This window comes from Coloeus monedula (genome assembly GCF_965178545.1).
Source record: "Coloeus monedula genome assembly, chromosome: 1".
Lineage (NCBI taxonomy): Eukaryota > Metazoa > Chordata > Aves > Passeriformes > Corvidae > Coloeus > Coloeus monedula.
Genome location: NC_138781.1, coordinates 157,536,819 through 157,556,713, shown reverse-complemented (window position 1 = coordinate 157,556,713; position 19,895 = coordinate 157,536,819). Strand labels below are relative to the sequence as shown.

Genomic DNA, 19,895 nt, shown 5'->3' with positions numbered 1-19,895 from the left:
GTTCCTCCCACAGCAGGTTTGGGATCTTAAAGAAGACTGGACATGTAAAGAAGTGCTTCTCCTTTTCTACTGAAGGTTTTTATTTGCTATTTATTATTTCTGCAGCCATCCTGCATACAATTACAACCCCCTCCTTTTGTACCATTGCTAATCTGGAAATATTAAAACCTTCTAGCAATTTTAAAGATTTATATCAACTTTCTGTTAAAAAGGACGTGCTGTTTCCCATGCTCAGCAGTTATGTTTTGAGGAACCAACAGCTCTTTTTGTACCTTTTCCTACAGCCCAGCTCAGAGACTGCAGGTTGTGTTGGGATACCAGAGTTCCTGGTGCTGATGGTCACCATGTACTTAACAATGACAGTGAAATAGTTTTTTTCCCAGTACTTATCAGTTGTCTTGCTTTTTCTTCCAGATTAGAAGAAAGTCTTGTGTGCCCAGGAGAGCAGGACTTGGGAAGCAGCTGGTAAGAGCATCTCTTCAGGAGAAGGCCACCTGAATGTGGAATGATGGGGCTCAGGCAGATGCAAATAAAATTTTGCCCTTGAGAACATTTTTTTTTTTCCATGACTTCCATTTTATAGGAGTTTCATTCTCTTTTTGACTGAGTTGCGAAAAGAGAGAGCTGGTTTATGGAAGTTTTTGTTGATGAGCCTGGGGAGGGAATGCTTTATCTTCACTTATATGGATGGCATGGTTTGACACTGGCCCAATGCCAGGCACCCACGAGAGCCACTTGCTCACCCTCTCCTGCCACAGCTGAGCAGAGGAGGGAAAAGGAAAAAAAATTAAGGAATGCTTCATGAGTGAGATAAGGACCGGGAGAAACATGTCAAGGGCGAAACAGGCTCAACTTCAGTTGCGACGTGAAATTATTACTAACAGAATCAGAGGAGAATAATGAGAAGTAAAATAAGCCCTTAGAACACCTTCCACCCCCCAGCCCTCCCTCCTTCCCACAGATAGCTCAGGGAGACAGGGCACGGGGGTCTGGTCAGTTCATCACCGAGATTTCCTTCCACTGCTCTGGGAGAGGAGTCTTCCCCTGTGAGGCTGTGGGGTCCCTCCCACGGGAGACAGTTCTCTGTGAACTTCCCCGGCGTGGGTCCACTCTCAGGAGCAGCAGCCACACCGCCCCTGCTGCAGCCTGAGCCCCTCCCATGGGCACACAGCCCTCCCAAAACTGCTGTGCCGTGGCTCTCTCCTTCCACGGGGTGCAGTGCTCCAAGGACAGGCTGCTCCAGCCTGGGAGCAGGGCCCTCTCTCTCCACCAGGTCTCCCACTGGATCACAGCCTCCTCCAGGCATCCACCCGCTCTGGCACAGATACCTCCCCCAGGGGCTGCAGGTGGATCTCTGCATCCCCCGTGGATCCCCAGGGGCTGTGGGTGGATCTCTGCATCCCCCATGGATCCCCAGGGGCTGTGGATGGATCTCTGCATCCCCCGTGGATCCCCACGGGCTGTGGGTGGATCTCTGCATCCCCCGTGGATCCCCAGGGGCTGCGGGTGGATCTCTGCATCCCCCGTGGATCCCCAGGGGCTGTGGGTGGATCTCTGCATCCCCCGTGGATCCCCACGGGCTGCGGGTGGATCTCTGCATCCCCCGTGGATCCCCAGGGGCTGTGGATGGATCTCTGCATCCCCCATGGACGCAGGGGCTGCAGGGGCACAGCTGCTTCACCATGGGCTGCACCACGGCCTGCAGAGGCACCTCGGCTCCGGCGCCTGGAGCACCTCCTGCCCCTCCTTCTCCACCGACCTTGGTGTCTCCATGTTGGTTTGCCTCACATGTTCTCACCTCCTCCTCTTCTCTGACTGGAATCCAAAATCTTGTGACTTTGTTTTGATTTTCTTCTTAAATCTGTCATTACAGAGGTGTAACCAACCTCTCTCATTGGCCCAGTTTTGGCCAGCAGCATGTCCATCTTCAGAGCCATCAGGGATTGGCTCTGCTGGACATGGTGGGAAGCTTCCAGCAGCTTCCTCACAGGAGCCATCTTTGTGGCCCTGCTGCCTAAAACCAGGCTGTGCCAAGCCAATGCAATGGAAAGCAACCTTATCCAAGAGTTGTCTCAGAACTTTGGCCATATTTTCATGTTCTCCCTGTGTTCTCATTGTGCTGGACCTTTGCTGGTTCCATGTCTTTGATCTCTAGAGCAAACCATGCACAGGAATAAAATAAACATGGAGAATGGCTGTGTTTTGAAACTTGGGTGCTTAAGGATGCTGGGCAGAATTTGAATCATGGAATAGTCTGGGTTGGAAGCAACCTCTGAAGGTCATCAAATCCGACTCCCCTTCAATGATCAGGGATATCTTCAACTTGATCTGGTTGCTCAGAGCTCCATCCAACCTGACCTTGAATCTATCCAGGAATGGGGCACCTGCCACCTCTGTGAGCAACCTGTTTCTGTGTCTTACCACCCCTGTGGTAGAAAAATGTCTTCTATCTTGCCTGAACCTCTACCTTCTTTCAGTTTGAAACCATTACCCTGACACTACAGGCTCTACTAAAAAGCCCATCCCCAAATTCACTGAAATCACTGAGAACCATATTGTTCTGTAGGTCTTCGGGTTTAACTTCATGGTCCTCATCTTGGAAATTCCTGCCAGGGTGGTAAAGCCCTGTTGGTCTCCTGGGCATTGGGAAAGGAAAGCAGGGGAATGCTGGTCCCATGCCACACTGGTGGGATGTTCATGTGTCCCTTGAATGCTCACTGGTCCCCTCACAGGGAAATTGCTTTTTGCTCCAGCAGCAGATTCAGCAGTGGCAGATCCATTAGTGGACAGCACAGCCACAGCCAAGTCCCACTGGCTTTTTCTGGGACTGTTCTGGCCCTCCCACCTCGTTTACCTCCCCTTGGAGGAATGGGAGATTTACAGAACTCCTCCTTGGTGTCCCTGGAGACAGAAACTGATTCATCCCCCACAAGGTTTGTGTTTGGGGAGCGAGCAGTGCTTTGTGTAACTCTCCTGTCACCTGTGGTGGCACTGGTGCTGAATCAGTGTGATGGGTGTCCCTTTTGATACACATGATGTTTCCCTAAATACCAGTGCTCATTGCCCCTGGATCTCCTCACAGCACTACTGAGCAAAGAGCTTTAGTGGTGTTACTGCTGCCCTGAGTACTCCCACAGCACCATGTCTGGCTGGAGAGAACATAAATTGTCCTCCCGCAAGGGTCTGGACTGAAAACTAGAGGATTTGGCTTTCAGTACGAGCTAGCCATGCCTTAAAACAAATTTTGCTGAGGGCATCTTTTCTCAGCTCTATGGCTTTCCCTTTCCATCTCTTACTTTCATGTGCAGTTTCTTCTGTGTGGCAGAAGGAAGCAGGTACATGGGAATGTGGCCTCTGGGAGCAGCCTGGACCAATGGGTTAGAAAGCTGTAGTCAGCCAGGTGATGGGGCAGATTGTTTCAGCAGTGAGGGGGGAAATAGCTGTTGTGGCATCTCTCTGTCTGTGATCAGTCTTGCTCTTGCTGGACCTGGAGTCACAAGGCCGGTGCAGGGTGTTGGTGGTGGTGGTGTAAATTGTAAAGAGCACCAAGTGTGATAAATGTTAAAGTCGTGTGGTGCTTCGAGAGCTGCACTGATGGTGTCAGCCAGGCTGGGGTCAGGATCTCTCTCCCCAGCTGTCATGGTGGTCCTTGGCTGTGTTGACATTTTAACCCCTGTCAATTTGTTGACCTGTCCAGCCCTGTCACTGTTCCTGTGTTGTCTTTGTGCTCTTTCACACTCATTAATTGCCCTCTCCCCACTCCATTTGTACAAGGGGTCTGGTGCTCTCCCTGTCTATTGCCTGCATGATGAGGAAAGTGGGTGGAAACTCTTTGGGAAGAGTAACCCCAGCTCTAGTTTGGGTGCAGGATGCTCTTGAAAGTCTCGCTGTTTGGTAGCCACATGTGTTGCTTTGAGAGCACAGCTACGGAAGGGCATCACTGCAGCAGAGAGTCCAAGTCTCTTCCTGCTCAGATTTGTTCTTTTTCACCTCCTGGTACCCTGGAAGTCCAGGCAGTGCAGTTGTTTTTAGCTTTTTGATGCTCTGTGCCAAGTGAGCACTGGTGAGGGCACTTTTGCTGGAAGGGCTGCACAGGGCACAAGCCCTGGCCCCAGCCCTTCATCCACATCACCAAGTGTTTGCCGGAGGCTGCTGAGGTCTGGAGAGGCCACTCCTTGCTAAGTAGACCAGAAGGCCCCCCCTGGGGACTTCGTTCAACTGGCCTGACCTGTATTTCAGCCATTCAGGTGATGCAAGTAAGAGGTTGACTGGGGCTAAGCTTGTGCCTGCATTTGTGTCCAGCATCAGCTTCACTACTCAAACTTTTCGTGTACCACTAAGTGGTTTTCTGTCTTTGTCTCTGACTGGTTATTGGTGCTTTCAGTTTGAGGCATAGTAATTGGAAAAGTTGTGGTTTTATCAGTCATAAAAATAGTTCTGTGTGCACACAACTATCCATAAAATAAACCTCTGTCGGTTAAAACAAATGGAGATGTAACATCCATGTGTTGATGTCCTCATTGCACCCAGTTCCTTGCTAGATCTCTTTGCATTTTGTCCTTGTCCCCATCCTTCTGATCTTTTCGGGTGTCAGTGGTGACCCTCACAAATGCTGTTTTTCATGAACTGTTCCACCATGTGCTGATTTTGCCTTTAGGGGTGTGAAGGAACTGGGGGCTTTGTTTGTCCAAGGGCACACAAAAAGGCTCAGGGCTGGTGATGGGACAAGAGGAAATGGCCTCAAGTGGTGCCAGGGGAGGTTTAGATGTGATACTAGGAATAATTGCTTTGCTGAAAGAGTGGTCAAGCATTGGGACAGGCTGCCCAAGGAAGTGCAGGGATTTAATGGGTGTGCAAGATGTGGCACTTGGGGACATGGCTTAGTGGTGGCCTTGGCAGTCAATGCTTGGTTAATGGTTGGACCATGTTAAAGGTCTTTTCCAACCTAAGCAATTCCATGATTCTGTGTGGACTCGTGGTGGACTTGGCTTGCCATTGCTCCCCTCCCAGTGAGCTGCTCCGTGTCCTCACCACACACGTGATTCCTGGTTGTGACACCTCTCTGCGAGATGCCATTGAGCGCGTGTGGAAAGGAAAAGGAGCCATTATGCAACACCCTTGTGTGGCTCTGCCAGCTGTCAGCATGTGATGTGAGCGCTGTGGTGACCCACAAAACCTTCTCCCTGAGTGGCGGCTTGATCTGATAACTACCCACGCTTGCCTTCATTGGGATGTCCTGGCATTCAGTGCACCCCCCCCCCCCCAGAGCAAATGGGCACTGTCATCAGGCTGCTGGCACATTTTGTGTTTTCTCAAACCAGTTTCTTGGCCTGCATTCCAGCGCTGGGGTGGTTTCTGGCCAGATTTCCTCCATGTGGTGGTCCCTGCTCAGTGAGCAGAGCTGGCTTCGCCTCCACAAAGCCTGCGGCTCCCGTCTTGCTGCTTTTCCCCTGCATCTCAATCCTGCAAGAGAACAAGATAATCTCTGTGCTGGTTTTGTGGCAAACTCTCCTCAAAGTGACAGCCGTGGGCAAAGCTGTGTGGATGTGGTGTGCTGGGATTGCTGATTCCCTGGGCCGCCGTCCTAATCTCCTTAGCACTGAAAGAGTTGCTGCTCTGAGATCCCTTGGTTGTCTTCCTTGAGAAATGCTGCCTCCAAGTAACCAGGGATCTGCACAAATTCCTTGGTCTTCCCTGAAGAAGTAGGAAGGTGTTCTCCCACTTGAGCAGCGTGCTTTGCTTTTGGCAGAGGTGAGCATGCAAATAGAGGGAAGGTCTCCATTGTTGGATGCGAGCGCTGCTGTCTGGCTGTGGGAGGTGTCTGCCATGCACCACATGGGAAGAGGGTTTCTTGTGATTTGGGAGTGCTCCTCAGATGGGGAAAACCTGGGTGTTAAGGAAGGATTTCTAATCAGAAGGCTGGAACACCTCTCCTAGGAAGACAGGATGAAAGAGTTAGGGCTGTTCTGCCTGGAAAAGAGAAGGCTCCAGGGAGACCTTAGAGCCCCTTCCAGTGCCTAAAGGGGCTACAAGAAAGCCAGAGAGGGGCTTTGGACAAGGGTCTGGAGTAACAGGACAAGAGGGAAAGGCTTTAAACTGATAGAAGAGAGACTTAGATTAGAGATTAGGAAGAAATTCTTCCCTCCGAGGGTGATGTGGCCCTGACACAGGTTGCCCAGAGAAGCTGTGGCTGTCCCATTCTTGGAAGTGTCCAAGGTTGGGCTGGACAGGGCTTGGAGCAACCTGGGATAGTGGAAGATGTCCCTGCCCATGGCAGGGGGTTGGAGTAAGATTTTCTTTAAGGTCCCTTTCAACCCAGACTCTTCTATGATTCTATGATGTTTTTTTTTCTTTGAGATGTGGGGAGAATACAGGGAAGTGAAATTATAGTTACTGCAGTAGCTATTGCTAAGGACAACTCCTGGATGTTTTTAATCTTCAAAAAATGAGATTAATTTCCACTGCATATTAAGGGATTGATGGAAGCTTTCCTGTACTGTGCAGGCGTTTGGACAAAGCACCAGCACCTGAAAACACATGGATCTAGAAATTAATGTTGTTCCCACATCTCACACTATGGCAGCACCTCTTTTCCAGCCTATCAATGTCCTATTGTGCTGCTAAAGTGGGGTGGGGGGAAGATGAAGCTGTCCTTGCTCTCCTTCTATCAAATGGCAGTCAACTTCTAGTTGGGATTCTGCGATGGGGATTGAGGATTTAACTTGATTTATTTATGCATCTAGTTTTTAAAGGAGAAGGATTATATTTTCTCTTTTGACTTGGAATTTACAGAAACCCAGGTCCCGCAATCAGTAGCAGGTGCCTCCTTGTCTTAAGGCAGACACATCTGTGCAAACACCTTAATTTCTGCAGCGAGCTGCCAGTGAATCTGTCCTGTGTCAGGCTGGGCATTTTGGCTGCAGCCTCCATTTTTCAGGGCACATCAGTATATTTTGAATTATCTGCATCCCTGGGCCTTGCAGCTTTCTGTTCGCTCCCCATGGCCAGATTTGGATTTTTTTTGGTGTGTTTTAAAAACATCTCCTCCTCACACAGGCAGGGTCCTGTGCTGGTTTGGGATGACAGCCTAGAGCTGGTGTTGTGCAAGGTACCTGCAAAAGAGGTAAATCCAGATGTCCCTTTATTTTGCCTGAGCAGAGAGGAAGAAGCTGATGTGAGTTACTTCTGCCTTTAGAGATCCAAAAGACTGAATGTATTCATCCTTCAGCTGAATGAAATGGCAGCTTTCCAGCTTGCTTGCTGCAAAATTGAGGTTTTTTTATGGAGCCATGGTTGGGATCTTTCCTCTTTTTTTCTGTCCTCTCACAGTATGTAAAAATGGAGATACCATGTAAGGGGTGGTGTTAGAGCAGGCACTCTGGGAATCTCAGAATCCATAAAATGCTTTGGGTTGGAAGGGACCTTAAAGATCATCTAATTCCAACAACAAAATGCTCTTCCAAACCTACACACAGTTCAACATTGTGATCAGCATCCCTCGGAGATGGATCACAATGTTGAGCTGTGTGTAGGTTTGGAAGAGGATTGTGTTGGCAGCTACAGAGCAGAGGGAAGGCAAACAAGCAGTGATTGCACAGGAATGGTCTCCAGTACTCACCCAATATCAAACAGTAAGAGAAGGAAACCCTGTGGCACTATCCAAATCTCTTGTTTGAATTTCAAGGGGAAGGGCATCACTCTCTTTTAAAATGACAGATTTTCTATAAAATTTGAACTGCTGATGAAACTTTGAAATTCTTTGTGACTTCCCAACTCAGCTTAGCTTCCCACTCTCATTTTCCAGATAGCTACAACCTATAGCAGGGCAGGAGAGTTCATAAAGTCAAGGAGGGTCAGGATAATGAAGGGGAGAGGCCATGGCACGGTGCCTGTCACTTAGGGAGAGCATTTCAGCATTTCAAGATGTTTTGAATCCATGTTGTTTTAAAGTTGTGCTGCAGGTTGGTTTATGTCGTCAGCCCCAGTCTCCTCAGCAATGTAATTGCCTGAGATGATCTGCTCGGGGTCAAGCTGGCCAGCCACGAAGAATCTTGTCCTGGAAACTTTTGAGTTAGGACTGTATTTTGAGTTAGAAAAAAGTGTTTTCTGTCTGTTTTGAGAGAGCAACGGGGAAGCAGATAAAGAAATCTATCAATTTTGTTTTTTAATCAGAACATATAAATAAATGCAGAAATAAATAAATGCAGAAATAAATAAAAAACCCTGCAAACAGAGAATTGAAAAGGCACTCAACTTCAGTGTCTTGTGTGTGAATATTATTCCAAAGGCCTCACTGGGATCAGAGCACCTTTGTCAAATGCAAAATATTGTCTGTGCCTGCTGGCATTGCTCATTCCCAATAAGGTGCAGTTGTTCAGGAAGTCGTTACAATTTGGGGGGTGAAATATCTAGAAGTGATTAAAAAGCAATTTAAAATATCTGTGCTTTCCCGTTAAGCTGTTGCCAGGAGCATCAAACAGTCTGTTTCCTCCCCTGCACTTAGAACCAGCCTTTTGTCACACCAGAGGCATTTTTATGACAAAAATACGTAAAATTACGTCATGTATCAACCAAAGCTCAGTTAACTGAAGCATGTGCAAGACCTCTATTGATGAAAAAAAAACCTGCATCTGGGGACATTGATTTTTGTAGGAATTAGCACATTTGGCATATCACTGTATTTTTAAATAGCTCCATATCCTCCCAGTGCCAGTTAAGGGAAGGGTGGTATTTCTATTCTTTCTCTGACCCTTAAATTGGACAAGAAAAACCCTGTGTTTGATGCTTTTTTTCACCCCTTTTCTTCCTTCCTGCCATTCTATTTTTCTTTTTTTCCCCTTCCTTCCTTTTCCTTTCCCTACCATGTCTACAGTGAAAGCAGGATAAACAAAGGGGTCAATGCTGGAAAAGTCTACAAGACATGAATCATAGAATAGTTCAGGTTAGAAGGGGCCATTAGAGGTCACCAAGTCCAATGATCAGGGACATCTTCAACCCGATCACGTTGCTCAGAGCTCTGTCCAGCCTGACCTGTGCTGTTTCCAGGGATGGGATATCCACCACCTCTCTGGGAAGCCTTTTAAAGTGTTTTACTGCCAAAATGGTATCTCATCTTAATCTCATCTTAATCATCCTTCTTTTAGCTTGAAACCATTACCCCTTGTCCTATGACAACAAACCCTGCTGAAAAGTTTCTCCCCACCTTTCTTGTCAATGAAATGGGGGATTTTTAGAAGAAAATGGTTCTTAGAGTGTCCAAGGCCAGTTTGGATGGAGCTCTGAGCAACCTGGCCTAGTGGGAGGTGTCCCTGCCCATGGCAGGGGGTTGGAACTGGATGGTTTTGAAGGTCCCTTCCAACCCAGACCATTCCATGATTCTAAATGCTCTTCCTTGGCTGAGGTGAAGTTTTCCCAGACCTGCCCTGCAGAGACTGTTGGCTTTGGATGGACTAAGTGATTTTTTTCTCTCACAACCACTCTGACAAATGACATTTCTGATAAAGAGCTCAAATTGTCTTTGAAGAACTCTATTTATAGTAACTTATGTAGTCTCTGCTCCTGCTATAGGGTAGCCATTATTCAAAGCAAACCTTTACTGTCTAATTTAGCAGGTACTTAAATATGGTGAGAGATGAATATGGGTGGGGGGAGGACAATCTACAGGCTGATGGGTTATTTGGAATATACTCTTAAAACGTGGGTTTGTACTTATTTATAAGAGAACAAGAGGAGGAAGAAAGTTGGGTAGTAGAGAAGTTGACTCATGGTATTGAAGCAATAAACAGTTTTCTCCTTCAAAAACCCAAAGGACTGTATTTTACAATAGCTTTTGAAAGTGAGTATTTACAGGACTGAAAGTTGATAGACTTTCTATTATGTCCTAACTGATTTTGATGGGGAAGAGCTTTCTGGCTCTGTCACACCCCGTTAAATCAGCTTTGGCAATGCTCTGACAGGGTTTGCAAGGATCTGATGTTATCCAAGGAGAAGTGCACTGGCACAGACCTGAGCTGTGAACCCACCCATCATTTTTCCATGGTTTCTGCAGTAACATTTCCCTCTAATGAGAGCAAAGCAAACCAAATCCCAACTTTTGAAAAGTCGTGACCTGGATAAAACTAACTTTGACTTTTCTGTCTTTTATGATTAAGTTCTCCGGTGGCTTTTTTTTTGTCCTGTTTCTGCCTGCAGATGTTCAGAGGAAACCCTGAGCCTTGCTATAAAATACTCAGTCTTTTAAAAACTCTACACCTATTTACTTAAAGTAATTGCACCTTTATTTTAATACATGAAATATCTGTATGTCCCACAGACCTTCAGATAAAAGAATAGCTTTACTGGTGGCACTTAATGTCACTTCTGAGCAGAGATGTTGCTACAGGGCCGCTTTGTTTGTACATGTGGTTGTATGAGCTTTTTGATCCCGCTGCTCAAATGGAAAATTGGGAGGGTTTGTCCTCTGTGGGAGGAAATCGGGGAGCATATGAGTCAGAAAAAGAAATTTGCGAGGTTTAGTGAGTACCCACTCTCTTTTTTTTTAGTTGGTGAGAGTTCGGCACTCTTTGGAATTGCTGTTAGTGAATTTTTAAAGTTGCTGGAAAAGTCTCAATTCCTTGCACGTCCTCAGCCAGCATCTTGGATATCTTGTAGTGGGGTTATGATGAAGACAAAGCTGTTTCAGGTTATGCTGTTGTGGCTGCATCTCCAGGTCCAGATCTTCATACCTTTCTTTTTGGTTTAGCCCATCTCATGGGAGAAAATTGGGCTCTTAATCACTGAATGGTTTGGGTTGGAAGGGGCCTTAAAGATCATCTCATTCTGCCTGGCTGTCTGTGGCAAAGTGTTATTTTATGAACTCCTTTGCCTCTGGCTCATGGCAGTGTGTGTTCCGTGGTTTAAGTTTGCTGAGCCTCCACCGTGTGTTGGCTTCATGTCAGAGGTTTTTCATCTCCTCCACCTGAGGAAGAACAGGTGGAATGAAGTGGTTGGAGGTGCTGAGGGAGATGCTCCAAGCTGGACACACAGTGGGACACTCAGGAATCTGCTCAGTGCCTGCCTGAGCCAAGAAGGGCTGCCCAGCCCTAACTCTTTCCTTCAGACACCGGCACAGTGCACAGTGGTGTCTTGTTGGCTCGATTTCCTCCTGCATGTCATAACTTGGCCACTTCTGCCTTGAAGCTGGACACAACATAAATTTATACAGAGCAGGAAAGAACTCAGCTCCTGTGGGAGGTCTGAGGCTGTGGATTTTTCTCTTTCTGAACAAATTCCTGGTCTGCAATCCTCTAACCACTGTCCAGTCTTCCCTGTGGGCTCAGCAGAGATGTCTGGACCACAGCCTTGTTTTTCTTGGCTCTTCCCTCAAAGTAATCGAGGAAGTAATATGAGTCTCTAGGGTGTCTGGGAAAGAGAAGCTGGAAGCTGCTATCCTAACTTTCAGTGCTGTTTTTTTAGGACTGGTATGTGTGTGCAAGAATGCTTTGGTACATCTGTAGGCACACAGTGGGATTCTTGGGGTGTCCTGTGCAGGGCCAGGAGATGGACTTTGATAATCTTCATGGGTCCCTTCCAACTCAGGATGTTGTGTGATTCCATTATTCTACTGCTGTGGCTGTTGCCTGTGTGGTCCAGCCTCCTCACCTGGGCATGATGGGAGGGTGCCCATCCTTATTTTCCATCCCCTCCCATTGTTCTAATCTGGAATTTGCTCTTCCCCTTGAGTTGGGATATAGGGTTTGCTGACCCGTTACATATGGGAGTGCCTGCAGCAGGGTTGTTTCAGGATATCAGGTGATTGTTCATGGTTGGGCACTTCTCTGGCTATTAATAGGATGAGCTTTGGTGTTCTGTCCTGCTGAAGCCCTATTTGACACCTTTCTGAAGGACTTTGGTCCTTTGGGCAAGCCAAGGGCTTGCTGCTATAGTTGTGCCACACAGCTCCACTCTCAGTTGTTGATGCAGCACCTTTTGAAATATTCCCATTTAATAGTGATACAAGGCATGGCTGAGCTCTGAAATGCCAGTAAGGAGTGGAAATGGAGTGGCAGCAGAGCTTAACACTTTTTGGCTTTTGTTCATGTTGAGCTATCTGGGTTTTGTGCATTGACTGATCTGCTTGCTTGGGCTGCTGACATTCATCTCTCTTGACTGTCAAATTCAGTGTAGTGGAAATGTTAATCTGACTGCAGTCACAATGCAAAGAATCTTCAGGTAAAAACACACAGAGGAGACTTCTTAGAAATCTGTTTAGGTCTGAAGAACAAATCTGTACATGTTTGCTCATATTGTGTGTGGTGAAGTCCCATCCCACCAGCCTGTGGAAGCTGGTTTGTGTTGTCTCCTGCACAAGACAGCTCCAGGGATCCTCCTCATTCTTGGTTCATGGAAGAAGGTTCCCACTGGGATCGAGGGGGTTTTAATGGTACATATCCTACCACATTTCCAGTGTGGGCTAACCAGCGTCCTGTTGTTTAAACTTGCCAAAGGCCATAGACCTCTCTGAGATACCCCTCAAAACTTTGAAACATGGAGGTGTCCTTTATTGTCCTTTTTTTCCAGGCCATACCTGTGTAGGATCTAAGCCATAATCACAATCCTTTGAAGTTTTAAGCAGCTGTCTCATTCTGTCTGGTCTCCTTTCTGTGCTGTCACATCTGCCTGTCAGGTTGTCTCCTGCTGAATTGGGGTTCCATGTCGATACAAGATGTTCTGGTCCCCTTTCAAAACACCTTGTCTCCTTCCCTTTGTCATTTGCATGATATAAAAGCTGTTTCTTTTTTTGGTGGCTTTCCTGGGAGCTTGAACTATCCTTTGTTGCTCTCTCAAGTCTCACTCTGGGTAAGGCAGACCTGGAGGCAAAGTTGCTGTTGCTTTCTGAATTTTGGTGGTGGAACTTTTCTTTTGTCCATGCATTTTTTTACTGCTTTTTGGATGGATGGACTGGAGGACAGTGAGTCAATGGATGCTGTGTGCTTGAGACACTACACTAAGTTTGTTTAACTAATTATGAAATTAAATTCTTCCAGTCCCAGGACCCATTCATGCTGCTCTAGTTGGGTGATGCCCTGACTCCCAGGTGGTGCTCCAGCTCTGGTTTTTCTGTCCCAGAGAGGACACAGCCTATAAAACTGTCTCAATTGCTCTAGATGGAGCCTGAGCATTTTGGAATAAAGACTTCTTCCCCAGGAAAAGCGTGCCGGGCTCATGGTGGCACATTTGATGTGTGTGTGGGACGTTAAGCTTCCAACCTCTGCTCATTTTGTCAGCATTTCTCCCCCTCCCATATTTGTTGAACAGTGTGTGAAATTCAGCACATTTGATGGAATGATAAGGCTTACCTCTGAGATGGAGCTTTTGTGTATGAACAAACTTGTGTGGGGATAGTTGGAAGAAAAGCTCATAATACCACCAATGTCTGTAGAAACTGTGAGCCTGAGCCTGCTGTCCTCCCTTCACCTCAATTTCTCAGGTGTGACAAGCTTGAAAGCCAGAAACCTCTCTCTGACTGCACACTAGTCATGACACAGTGAGTATATTTTTGGAAAATGAAGAACAATTGGTGTGTTACTGCAGGAAAAATACAACTGATGCTACTTCACTGAAGGAAATCCCACTGCTGCCTCTTTTTTTTTTCTTCCCCTGGAAGCTGCAGAATTTACTACGCTGTTTATGTGCTGAAAGAAAATGGTGATAAATTAGTCCCTGTAGCCAGTCATACTTGTACCACAGAAACAATTGTATTTATGGAAGTGGTCAAACATGCAGTAGTGTCCAGAGATGTATGGCAATGTTTACCCCAGACCATGGCACTGTGTGATTTATCACAGGACACAGAGCAGGCCATAATGTGTGTCCTAATTAGTGTAATGTACCTTGTAATAGCTGTGAAATAATTTCTGCGCTGATGCTTTCGGCCTAAAACCACAGGATCTAATGCAGATTCCATGAAAATAAAAGGGAAAAAAAATCATCTAATGTTGTAAAGGCCTTTGGGTGAAGTCTGAACTGCGTATGTACGTAATCATAGAATCACAGAATGGTTTGGGTTTTGGAAGGGACTTTAAAGATCATCCAGTTCCAACACCCCTGCCATGGACAGGGACATCTTCCACTGGACCAGGTTGCTCCAAGCCCCGTCCAACCTGGCCTTGAACAGTCCCGGGTTGGATGGGGCTTGGAGCAATACGTGGGTGTCAAGTTTGTGGGCAAAATGTGTGTTAACCTTGCATTGCTCACCCTTTTCCTTCCATGACACAGGGCTTTCCTCTGCCCCCTGGGCTCATTCTTCCTTTGTCAACCCAAGCAGGACTGGGAAGTGTTTATTGATTAATTATTAATCAGCCCCACATCTTTGCTGCACCCTCTTGGTGTGGCTTTTTAGCACTTGTTAGTTTTAGAGAGAGAGGATGACTGATGATTGAGTTCTGAAGCTCTGTGAGTGTCTTCCAGTTCCTTATCTCTCTTGCAGATGGTGTTTAAGTGTGCTGCAAAACATAATTCTCATGTGGGAGTGGATCTCCACATGGACTTGTAGAATTTCTTCTGGTGTATTGCTGAATGATGGAACCAAAATCAGCTTTTCTTTTTTTCCTTTTTTTTTTTTTTTTCCCTCAGGGAGCTTCTGGAGGACTGTCAAGTACTGATGTTACCAATTCATAGAGAAGGAAACTGGTTCCCCAAGGGCTTTTGCTCTGAAGTGCTGTCAAGAAGGACTAAGCTGAGACCTTTGAGCTTTGCTTCCCAGATGAGATGCCCTCCAAGGGCTTGGGAAAACAAAGTTTCTGAGTTGATGTAGGATGAAATTTCCTTTTAATTACTTGCTATCTCTCTATCTAGTGTAAAGGCTTTTTTTCTTATTTTTATTTTCATAAAAAACCTTTATTATTCAGATCTTTATTAGGACAGATTTTCATTTTTGGGGCTGGTGCTGTGTTGTTTTTTTTTTTTTTTTCCTGTTCTCCTTCTGTTCTCCCCTTATCTGGCTTTTCTCCATAGATCATGAGTATTTGATTGTAGGTGGAAGAGTCAAACCAACACAAATTTATCTGGTCTGTCAAACTTCCTCTTTGTAATATTCTTCTCTGTGTAAAAGATGACACAAAATCAATCTCCTGGTTGGCGTCGTTGTTCCTCTTCCAGCATCCTTTGCTCAGTGATCATTATTTTTTGTTTGGCTGCATTTAATTCTTTAATGTGTTTTCAAATACATCATCAGATAACAATTGTTGAGATCCTCCTTCCATCTGAAGGTCTGAGTGGAGATGAGAATTCGTGTGGCCTTTTTCTAACCTTCTGTGATCATGTCATGCTGCTTTGTTTTAGAAGGGATTCCAGGGGAAGGAACTGAGTGCCAGTCAAGAATGAAGAATGAGGATATTATATTGCGGAATGGGACGTGGCTTCCATGATCTTTTTTTAAATCAATACATTTGTGGAAGCTTCTTCAAAATATATTTTACTTTACACTCTGATTCTCTCAACTTTTCTCTCCCATCATGCTGCCCTTCTTTCACTTTTTCAGGTTCTCCGTCATCTTTGTGGGTGACTGTTAAAGCAGCTGCCTGGTTTTAAGTGAAGTGAACCAGAACATGGATTCTTAAAACTACTGTTCCACTGGTGAAATTATTTTTCTTCCTGAATACTTTAATTCAGTACAAGTTCTTTCGTACAATATTTTTTTGTTTGTTTCAATATACTTTTTTTAGAGCCTTTATATGTGTAGAATTCTGGATTTGGGGGAGAAAAAGAAGAAAGAAAATAAAAACATATGGATGTAGTTGAGCTTCTAATCTGAATTGAATGAACTTTTATATATTTTTTTGTAGTCAAAACTTTGCAGGATCTTCTCTTTGCCCTTGCCCACATAATAAAGATGAAATATTAGTTCCATGATCTGAGGAACTAGTCTGTAAAGACTGGGGAAAGTTATTTTTGTGTGAGAGTATTAAGGAATCAACTGATGGCAAAAAGTGATGACCAGGAGGACTCAGAGCCAAAGCAAGCCCCAACAGTGAGAAGACAGAGGGTGGTGATTTAACCTCCAGGTGGTTTACTGGAAGGTCATTCTTTGCCCAAAAATCCACACTGGTGAATTTTTAAGTCCAAGTTTAGTGAAGGATGTAAATATAAATCCGAATGTGAGTCAGCAGAGTTCCCTGTGCCAGAGAAGGCCAACCACATCCTGTGTTAACAAAAGTGTAGCCAGGGTTTGAACAGCAGCTGCTTCAAGGAGAAGAACAGACATAGAGACTTCCAGAGTTTGTTTCCAACCTAAACTTCTCTTTGACTCTGAGTTTGTCCTGTTTTAGGGCAGAATATCAGGGGGTTCCTCCCTACCCCGTGGAGAGGATCTGCACAGATTTACCCTGTGTTCAGTAGGAAATGGCAGGTCTCTGGAACATCTCTGATGATAACTGTGAAATTACCCTTCTTGCACTTCTGCCATCAAGCTATTGAAGAGATTTATTTCTTGAACAGCTATTCTCAGACTGGAATTTTCATTTCTCTGAGTAGAATTGGAAGCAGGGCTTCAAATGTGGCTGCTGGGTTGATGAGGCAGCCATCAGAAAATTATGAACAAAAAAAGAGATGTTTTCTTTAGATGTCTTCTGACGTCATGTGGTAGCTTCTTCCTCTTGCTCCAAGAGTTTTGCAGTCAAATTATATTTAGCAGTCTTCAGTTGTGTCCCATTGATCTTTTTGGTAAATGCTGGTTGCATTTGAATTTGTGGGTCTAAACAGTTTCTTGTGATGGTTTGTTGAGTTTTTCTTTTATTTTGTTTTGTTTTTCCTTAACATGAAAGGGTGACAGCAGTTTCTCTAAAAAGGCAAGCTAAAATCTTCTAAGTTACCATTTTTTCAAGATGTCTCAGCTCCTGAGGAGACAAACTGCTCTCCTAAAGGTGTTACAACTCACTTCTGAAACCTCAAGATTTTCTTAAGATGCCTCCCTTCTCCAGCAGTGATTAATTGCTGCTCCAGTAACCCAGTGGATGGAATGGCCTGGTGTAAATCCAGACATGTGGAGACCTTTGCTCATCTCTCATCATCTGCTGTCCAGTGCCACCGTGGAATAAATTATTATTGTTATTATAAAAGCTGCAATTTATCTTTGATCAGGCCTCATGGCTAAATTTTTAATTTTTATTTTTTCTTCCTTGAGGCACAGTAGATTTTTTTTATTGTTTGTTTCATTTTTTTAATGTCTACCAATAGAAATTAAATTAAGAGCATTTTAATGTCTACCAATATAAATGAAATTAAGAGTATTTGCAGAGGTACTGTAGCCACACAGTTACTGCTCATCACAATCTGATGGCAGTGATTTCTCTTCAAAATGACCCAGCAGAATAACTCCAGAGATGTTTCCTTCTGCTCTTGAATATTTGATTTCCAAGCACACAGTCCTCCTTTGCCTTCCCCATATCACTTCACTTGATGCATTGGCAAGAGCTGGGTAGAACACACAGGTATTTTGTCCTCATGAGATATTTGGCAGGTCTTTATTGGCTTTCTCAGTGCCGTTCTCCTGATGTGAGCCGAGGATCAGAAGCTGGGTTTATTTTAGGCGACTTATAAGACAAAATATAAGCTGCTTCAGTTCCTTTTCTTCCTCTGTGTAGGCACAGGCTACACTGTGGGAGCCTCTGGAATTATATCTCTTAACAATACAGCCTTTCATCTTCCTCAGACTGCACTATATATATAATCCGACTGGTTGGTTTATTACATTTTTATTGCTGTCAAATTTTTCCGAAGATTAGACTGGGAGGAAAAATGCCTTCAGAGTTAGATCTATGAAGGTGTGAAATAGCCTCTGAGGAGGGGCACTGGGAGCACCGTGGCTTGAGTTATTGCCAGGCAAGCAGTCCAGAGGATGGGAAAATACCCCCTGGAGGTGTCGATGCCTGGGGGACCTGGTTGGGATGGATTAGCCCATGCTGGGGGTCACCGTTCCAGGTGCAGGTGCTCACAGGGTGGGTGGGTCCTGCTGGGAGCAGAATTGGCTGTTCCCAATGAGTCTGTGGGATTTAAAACATCTTTGAGATGTGTTGCTTATGAAACAGCCGAAGTTTCTGTGTGTTACTGGACTGCAGACTGTGTTCCTTTGTACTGATGGCTTCTGAATGGTTAATTCCAGACGTTCCCTTGCTTATTTAAAGGACTTGATTGCCCTCTCTCTTAGGAGACCTTTACTGGGGCATTTCAATACTAAAGGGAACTCATAAAAAGTGAGGACAGGTTTTTAGTGGGGTATATATCAATAGGACAAGGGGTAATGGTTTTAAATTAAAGGAAGGTAGATCTATACTAGAGATTAAGAATAATTTTTTTATGCTGAGGCTGGTGAGGCCCTGGCACAGGTTGCCCAGAGAAGGTGTGGCCTCCCTATCCCTGGAAACTCTCAAGGTGACATTGGACAGGGCTCTGAGCAACCTGGACTGGTTGAGGATGTCCCTGCTCATTGCAGAGGGTTGAAACTAGGTGACCTTTAAAGGGTCTTTCCAACCCAACCTATTCTATGATTCTGTGATTTCATTTTTAGGTCTGAATAGGATTTCTGAAGAAATATAAAGGGTTGGGCAGGTGGTGGTCTTATGGCTGAAATGAAAGTACCTACTGATTGGTGCAATAGAGCTCTTGAAATCAAGAGCTGATGGTTATTTTTCACATTTTCAAAGCTTTCCTGATGGACCTGCTATCTTTATCTCCAATTTTTCTTTTTTTTTTCGTAATCTGTGCAGACACGCTCCCATTTTGCTTACCAAAGCCCCCATCCTGCAAAGATTGACTTTCTTTTCCCATTTGGAGGAAAGAGAGTCTTTTCATAGGCGGTGGGAATGTGGGGAGGAACTGCTGCAGCAGAAGATTTGAAAACTTGTCTCTATAAATGGTAAGGGCAAATTCAGCATTTTGAAAAGAAATAATAATTTTAATGTACATCTTGGTGGAGGCTTGAGCTTCATTTGCGTAGCTGTACGAATGCAAGCAAGAAACCAAGTTATTTCTAAAGAACTCAACAGCCTAGCTTTGATTTTTCCCTAGCAAAGCTAAATATATTGTACAGTGTCCAAGGCCTCTTTTTCTCTCCACCAGGGAAATTTCTGTTCTTTTTACATTCCTCCATTTTACCACAGAGGGCTTCCTTTGAGTCACCCAAGACCTGATTAATTCCTTATTCCCATATAGATGTGAATCCTGGCTGGATCAGCTCATCCTCATATTTTAAGCTAATAATTTGAGCTCTGTGCAGGTTATCTCATGGGGTTCTTCCAGAGACAATCCTTGCTATGTAAAGAAGTTCCTTTTACTTTTTGTGATTATTAAAAGAGCTAGGGCACCATCTGCAAGAGTATGTCCTGAATGCTTTTTAGAAACATATTTAAAAAAAAAAAAAATGTTTTCCAGCTCTCTGTATTATTTGATCCATTATGTGTTACCTTCACTGTAGAAAGTGCCTTGCTGCATTTCAGCGATAACCTTATTGCTGCGGATCTGAGGTGGTGTTTAGGTTTCTGCAGTGCCTTTCATTGTGGCATCTCCAGCAGCTTTGCGAGTGTGCTGGAAAGTAGGTCAGTGTTATTCTTGTTTATAAAATAGAGGCTGTCTTTAGGTTTCTCTGTAACCATTTTTTTCGTTGCTTGCAAGTGGTTCTGGCTGTGGAGAAGTTGCTGACTCTTCCTCTTCACTTTGCAGTTCTGAACCTCCCTCTCCTTTCCCAGTGCAGCACAAAACCACTTCTGGGATGTTGAGAGAGATCTGCCATCATTGCTCATCACAAACTTCCATGTTGAGTTTTTTTCCCTCCCCACAAAATGGTTGGAGTTGGAAAAGACCTTTTCCAGCCCCCTGCCATGAGCAGGGACACCTTCCACCAGACCAGGTTGCTCCAAGCC

General features: G+C 45.1%; 1 protein-coding gene across 4 annotated transcripts in view; it reads left to right on the top strand.

Moving 5' to 3' along the window:
• Positions 1–19,895, top strand: part of TSNARE1 (t-SNARE domain containing 1) — a 461,526-nt gene that overhangs the window by 44,225 nt on the left and 397,406 nt on the right. For all 4 annotated transcript variants that reach the window (XM_082283165.1, XM_082283162.1, XM_082283164.1 and 1 more), the window contains exon 3: positions 415–465. The gene's annotated coding sequence lies outside the window, so the exon portion shown is untranslated. The remainder of the gene's footprint in view (positions 1–414; positions 466–19,895) is intronic.